The sequence below is a fragment of the Vulpes vulpes genome, chromosome 10 (assembly GCF_048418805.1).
Source record: "Vulpes vulpes isolate BD-2025 chromosome 10, VulVul3, whole genome shotgun sequence".
In the NCBI taxonomy this organism is placed as follows: Eukaryota; Metazoa; Chordata; class Mammalia; order Carnivora; family Canidae; genus Vulpes; species Vulpes vulpes.
Genome location: NC_132789.1, coordinates 56,323,255 through 56,330,904, shown reverse-complemented (window position 1 = coordinate 56,330,904; position 7,650 = coordinate 56,323,255). Strand labels below are relative to the sequence as shown.

Below are 7,650 nucleotides of genomic sequence, written 5' to 3'. Positions count from 1 at the left end.
ATGCGCCGACCCGGGAAGCGTGCCCTCGGCTACACACCGGGTCAAACAGCGGACTATTGGTGTAAACAGAGCAGCCAGGGGAGATGTGAGGGAATCGCCGAGGAAGTCGGCGCCTGCATTAGGGGAAATCGGCTCGACCCCGACGCCGTAGCATGTGGGCCAACTCCAGGCCGGAGCGGCGGCAACACGCTGGAGCCAAGTGCTAACTGCCTTGGTTCAGGGATGGAGGTCCCCCGCGACGATGGGGGTGCCCGTGGAAGCACATGCTTGGAACTCGGGGTTGCACCCCACCGCCAGCTCGCCAGCTCGTGAGCCCTGCGTCTGCCCCTCCTGGACGCCCCGATATTGGTGCTACGGGTACCATCCCCATGGGCCGAGGGACACTGGTGGCAAGCCCGGCCTGCTGGTGGCCTCCGCTCCGGCCACTGCGACAGCTGAAGTCAAGTCTGTCGGAAGGCGCCACAAAGCTCGGAGTGAGGCTCTTCCTGGGGACAACGTGGGCTTCAGTGTCTAGAATGTACCTGTCAAGAATGTTCGTGGTGGCAACGTGGCAGGTGACAGCAACAATGACCCACCCGTGGAAGCAGCTGGCCTCAGGGCTCAGGTGATTAGGCTGACCCTCCAGGCCAAACCGGTGCTGCACACGCACGTGGGGATTGTCACACTACCCCAGTGCTCACAGGTTTGCTGAGCTGAAGGAGAAGGATTGTCACACTACCCCAGTGCTCACAGGTTTGCTGAGCTGAAGGAGAAGACAGATCGTCGTTCTGGAAGAAAGCTGGCAGATGGTCCCAAGTTCTTGAAAGCTGGTGATGCTGCCATCGTGGAAATGGTTCCTGGCAAACCTACGTCAAACCTGTGTGTGTTGAGAGCTTCTCCGACCATCCTCCTCTGGGCCATCTGCTGTTGTGACAGGAGACAGACGGTGGCTGTGGGGGTCACCCAAGCAGTGGACAGAGGCAGCTGGAGCCAGCAAGGTCACCTAGTCTGCCCAGGAAGCTCAGAGGCTAAATGAATATTATCCCCAACACCTGGCACCCCAGGCTTAATCAGGGTGTGAGCACGTCTCAGAGCTGTTTGTGTCAATTGGTCTTTTTTTTTTTTTAAGATTTTATTTATTTATTCATGAGAAAGAGAGAGAGGTGGAGACACAGGCAGAAGGAGAAGCAGGCTTCTGCAGGGGCCCGACGTGGGACTCGATCCGATCCCGGGACTCCAGGATCACGCCCTGGGCCAAAGGCAGGTGCTAAACCACTGAGCCACCCGGGGATCCCCTTGGGCATTTATGTTTAATAGTATAAGACTGGTTAATGAGAACAATGCATCGTAAAGCCTTCAGAAAGGAAGGAGAATGTTTTGTGGACCATTTGGGGGTTTTTTGGAGTGTTTTTTGTTTTTGTTTTTTGCGTGTATGGCAGTTTTAAGTTACTAGTTTTTAAAATCAGTCCTTTTTAATGGAAACAACTTGACCAAAAATCTGTCACGGATTTTTGAGACCCATTAAAACAAAAGTTTAATGAGAAGAAAAAAGAAGATAAATGTGTGAGAGCTTCGGTTCCATAATCCACAACTGCATGACCCTCAGCAAATTACTGACCTCTCTAAACCTCAGTTTCCTAACTGCTAAAAAGAGTCTACCAACGTCTACCTCACAGGATTTTACTGTTAGAGGGAGTCCAAGGTGGAGAGCCTCGCGTAGCCTTAGCATAAAGAAGTGGCCCGCGAGGAGCCTATTATTACGTGCTTACCTGTTTCATCTCCTATGCCAAGTGGACACTCCTTCAGAATCTGTTTTTATTTTCTTTGAATTTGTAACCTCCAGCACAGTGCTTTAGATACAGTAACTAACCATAGGCGTTTGCTCAGTGGATGGATGGATGGATGGATGGATGGATGGATGGATGGAGAGATAGATGGAGGAGGGGGTGAAGGGATAATTTCTGGCCTGTGGACAATCGTTCCAAGTCAGGCCTCCCTTTTCCTTCCCATGGAACTTTATGCAGGCTTCTACAAAATTTTCTCGCATTGTATTATATTTTTTTGCTTAATATTGCCTCCCTTTTCAAGGAGAAGCAGGATCTGGGTCTTCATTATCTCTGTAACCCCAGCACTTCTGTTAACATGGTCATGAGTGATTCCATGTGGAAAAAAGCATATTTTTTTAAATTCTTCTTGCCCCCTACATGCAGGCCCAGTGAGTGAAATAAGAAGTACATTTAATAAATGTTTGTTGAGAATATAATTAGTTAAAAGACCTAGCTTGGTCCTACGTCCCAAAAGAAGGAAAGGATCTCTCTGGTCTGGGCTTGGATATAAACCCTGAGGTGGTTCTAATGCCAACTGGAGGTACAGAATCACAACCCCGGAAGCTGCTTTGGTTTTTGACTGGACTTAAATCCTGGAGGTCGCGTAGATCAGCAGGTCGGAGAGTTGCTGATAGACTCTAATATTTTAAATTAACTTAATCCAAATTAAATTTCAATATGTAAATTCAATTACAACTGCATTAAGGTCTGCAAGAGAAAGGGAGAAAAACAACTGTGTAAAGAATGCAATTATTCAAACTCTGGTTTTCCTTTTTTTTAAAAAATGTATTTATTTATTTATTCATGAGAGACACAGAGAGAGAGAGAGAGGCAGAGACATAGGGAGAGGGAGAAGCAGGCTTCCACGCAGGAAGCCCGACGTGGGACCCCAGGATCATGCCCTGGGCCGAAAGCAGACACTCCACCGCTGAGTCCCCTGGGGGGGGGCTGCCCTCCTATTAATGTTTTTTTTTTCCTATTAATGTTTTTATTGCAAAGCTGTATGTAGAAATTATTGCCATAGACACAGTGTGTTGACTGAGGTAGCTATTTATATATGAAGCACAGAGGTTAGAGCTAGATGACAAAATCATCCGGTCCAACATCATCAGTGCAGATGAGGAAACTGGGGTCTAGGTAGATAAAGATATTTCCTCAGGGCAATTTAACCAGCAAGTGGAAGAGTCTAACTAGAATCCATGGCAACAATTTCTCCAATAAAACTGGAAATATGTGTCATGGTAGCTTTTTGTGAAGTAGGCTTTCAATATAAGTTCCTGGAGCATAGAGGGTACCCTCATGTTCACGTACCTCATGCCCAGCTAACATAGAGGGGTTAGCCAGGGGGCCTCCCAGAATGGCCACACTGTAAGTTCATGGAGGAGTACCTGGCTGGCCCAGTCAGTAGTGTGCAGCTCTCCATCTCAGGTTTGTAGGTTCTCCCAACCCATGGGAGAACCTCAGGTTCTCAGGTTTGTAGGTTCAACCAACCCATGTTTGTTGTAGAGATTACTTAAAAATAAAATATTTTTGGGCAGCCCAGGTGGCTCAGTGGTTTAGTGCCGCCTTCAGCCCATGGCGTGATCCTGGGGACCGCGGATCGAGTCCCACGTCAGGCTCCCTACGTGGAGCCTGCTTCTCCCTCTGCCTGGGTCTCTGCCCCCCCCCCCTCTCTGTATGTGTCTCTCATGAATAAATAAATAAAATCTTTAAAAATAAATAAATAAAATATTTTTTAAAATTCAGAGGTGCCTGTGTGGCTCAGTCACTTAAGCATCTGCCTTCAGCTCAGGTCATGATGCCAAGGTCCTGGGACTGAGCCCAGCACTGGGCTCCCTGCTCAGCGGGGAGTCTGCTTCTCCCTCTCCCTCTGCCTCTCACTTCTCCTACTTGTGCTCTCTTTCTCTCTCAAATAAACAAATGAAATCTTTTTTAAAAATTCATGTGTGCTTATTGTGAAAATTGTACTATATATTTTAAATGGCTTTTAAACATATCTTAAATTTAAAAGGGATCTCATACCACCATAATGGTAATGACAGTTTCTTGTTTGTTTTCCAAGATTTTTAATTGTGTAATGTGAGTTTATTGTGTTTATTTCCTAAGTCTCTTTTCAGGTATCTTGGTGGAGAGAGGAGTGTGTTTCTTCTTGCATTTCAAGAAAGAAAAGTCAATACTGGGATTTCAAGCTGACTGAGTAAAGATGGACAGCTTGGAAGTGTGTGTGTGTGTGTGTGTGTGTGTGTGTGTGTGTGTGTGAAAGGATGGCAAGGTTTGTAGTGTAAAGATGGGGATAGGTGAGGGAAGAAGTAACCCCTTGAGTAACAGACCTATTTCTCCCAGTTTCCCACTTCACCCTCTTTTTTTTTGTAAGATTTATTTATTTATTTTAGAGAGAGGAGGGAGGAGGGGCAGAAGGAGAAGGAGAGGGAGACAGAGAATCAAGCAGACTCTGCAGAGGCTGCAGAGTGGGGCTCCATCTCACAACCCTAAGATCATGACCTGAGCTGCATCAAGAGTCAGACCCTTAACCGACTGCATCACGCCTATTCCTTTTTCTTTCAGACTTCCTTCCATCCAGTTTTTTGGAAACACACACGTACACCCAGGCAACATTTATCTCTTAATCAAAAGATTCATTGAACCCGATAGGGCAAAGAAAAAATCTTAACTTCATGGAGTAGAATGTGGAGATAGAGATATAGATACACATACACACAAATGGATTCCATGGGATGAAGTGGAATGAAGAAATGTACAATGCACTTTAACCATTTTTTAAGATTTTGTTTATTGGGTGCCTGGGTGGCTCAGTGGTTGAGCATCTGCCTTTGGCTCAGGTCGTGATCCCAGGGGTCCTGGGATCGAGTCCCTGCTTCTCCCTCTGACTATGTGTCTGCCTCTTTCTCTGTGCATCTCTCATGAGTAAATAAAATATTTTTTAATTTTTTAAAGGATTTTATTTATTTATTCATGAGAGACACAGAGAGAGAGAGAGAGAGACAGAGACACAGGCAGAGGGAGAAGCAGGCTCCATGCAGGAAGCCTGATGTGGGACTCGATCCTGGGACTCCAGGATCATGCCCTGGGCCGAGGGCAGGTGCTAAACCGCTGAGCCACCCAGGGATCCCCAAAATATTTTTTTAATAAAAAATAGGGGCAGCCCCGGTGGCTCAGTGGTTTAGCGCCACCTTCAGTCTGGGGTGTGATCCTGGAGACCTGGGATGAATCCCACCTCAGGTTCCCTGCATGGAGCCTGCTTCTCCCTCTGCCTGGGTCTCTGCCTCTCTCTCTCTCTCTCTCTCTCTCTCTCTCTCTCTCTCTCTCTGTCATTAATAAATAAATAAAAAATAATTTAAAATTTTTTAAGATTTTGTTTATTTATTTATTTATTTATTGAGAGAGAGAGAGAGAGAGAGAGTAGGAGGGAGTGGGAGAGAGAATCTGAAGCAGACTCTCTTGCTGAGCACAGAGCCTGACTCCAAGGCTTAATCTCACAACCATGAGATTGTGACCTAAGCCAAAACCAAGAGTCCAACGCTCAACCAACTAAGCCACCCAGACACTCCTACAATGCACTTTAAAATGGACAAAAAATAGTGATTATTAAATAATATAAGTACAACATTGCATCTCATAGAGATGCTCAAGTACAGGAAGTTACAGAATTCTCTGCAATATATACCAGAGCCCTTAACTCTGCATCTTTAATCTCCATACCAAAGATAAGCCAGTTGCCATTCACCTCAAATCTCCAAGTCCAGTAAAGTCAATATTCACAGCAATCCTCCAAAGTCTTTTTTTTTTTTTAACGCTTCACACCCAACATGGGACTTGAGCTCATGGCCCCGAGATCAAGCATCACATGCCCTACAGACTGAATCAGCCAGGTGTCCCAATCCTTCCACCTCTTAAATTCCTCTCTCCTTTAACTCATTTGCTCTTCTATTCCAGCCCCTTTGGACTCGCAGGTTGTTTGTGAAATCGTCAGCTACTCGTAGTTCCTCAAGGATTCTGGCTTTGATTTGCCTTGTCAGCTCTCCTTACTTTGAACAATCTTCTGTGGTAAACTTGCTCTAATCAACTCCATGTGAACCATTTGTCCTGGCTTATTCTGAGGCCATAAGAATAAGTAGTTCCACAACAGATGAGGAGACACATCAGAAAATCCCTAAGAATCCTGACATCAATTGTCCCAATTATAGATGAGAAATAAAACAGTGGCATAATCTAGAAATGGAAATAACATAAAAAATAACAGACATTCCCAAACAATTTAAATCCAAACAATTATAAAACAGCTGCATAACAATAAACTGGATTGTGTTTGTTTCATTTCCTAGGTACTTAGCACATAGTAGGTGCTTTTTTTTTTTTTTAAGATTTTATTTATTTATCCATGACAGACACAGAGACACAGGCAGAGGGAGAAGCAGGCTCCATGCAGGGAGCCTGACGTGGGACTCCTGGGATGGTCTCCAGGATCACACCCTGGGGTACTAAACCGCTGAGCCACCCGGGGCTGCCCTGTAGTAGGTGCTTTAAAAAGTGTTTGTCAAATGTGAATAAATAAACTCTACCAAGGGCAGGTTTAAAGGATTTGCATTTAAGATATAATTACAGGGGCGCCTGGGTGACTCAGCAGTTGAGCTTCTGCCTTCAGCTCAGGGGCGATCCCGCAATCCCCCCTACCCTTCCCCCCCCCCCCCCCAGTCCTGGGTGGGCCCCCTGCAGGGAGCCTGCTTCTCCAGCTCCCTCTGCTTCTGTCTCTGTCTCTCTTGAATAAATAAATAAAATCTTTTTAAAAAGATACAATTATAAATCAATTAAACATCATCAAAAATTTTCTCAGTGCTTAGTCACTGAAGGATCCCTTCCCTGGGAATAGCCTCCTAAGTGAGGAAGGGGTTATTATCTGATTGAAATAACTTAAAGTATGAAGTTATCGAAATGGATTTAGGTCCTAAAATTACACAAGTCCCCATAAGAAAAAAAAAGTACATAATTTCTAAAGAGGATGTAGAAATTAAAACCTATCTTTTACAAATTTCACTTGTGCTTGGCTTCCCACACATTCTTGCCTCTTTTCTTCTCTGGCTCCATGTGCTGGGGAAAGGGCACTTCCTTGAGCTAAAATCCGGTCTGGAGAACCTCTTGAAAAGTCACTTCCTTTCCCTTGGTCTTAGTTTCCTTATCTGAAAAGGGAGAGATTTGAAGATGGTGCCTCTGGCCCCTTCCAGCTCCGAAGTCCTTGGGAGTCAACTTGCTCCCCTCCTTCCAGGTTCTTCCTGTGGACTCTGACCACGTTTCTACCACAGGTCATCAAGTCCCTCTATTGTCTGAGGTACTCCAATCCCTGTGTGCCTATTCCTCGGAAGACTTGCCTCTACAGCTTAACTCTTTCTTTCCCATCACTGATTTGTTTTCCTTTTTATGGCCTGGGATTATATATATATTTCCCCCCTTTCTCATCATGCTCCCCTCTCGCCCTACTGTTTCTACTTGATCTCTACTCTTTGTTGATTTTCTTTCAAATGACCAACCTCAGGATCTTCAGAACTTTAGAAAATTGTTCCTATAATCTCTCCCTGGAAAACGCACACATTCACACAGTCTTCCCCGCCCCCACCCTAGCCTTCTTCCTCTACCGGTGAGGCTCTTGGCCCTTCCCCCACAACCTCCCTTTCCTGTTCCACTACCTTGTCCTCTTCACAAACTCTATTTCCCCTCTATTTAATGTGAGTATCATGGAGAAATGAAGGAAAGCAACAATAAGTTCTGTCCTTCCTCGTATGAATGTTTAAGTTCCTCCCATCCATTGAGGAATGGACTCTGAAAAGGAACA

At 45.4% G+C, this 7,650-nt stretch overlaps 1 pseudogene; it reads left to right on the top strand.

The window, feature by feature from the left end:
- On the top strand, positions 1 to 1,049 carry LOC112915056 (elongation factor 1-alpha 1 pseudogene; annotated as a pseudogene).
- The last annotated feature ends 6,601 nt before the right edge of the window (positions 1,050 to 7,650 follow it).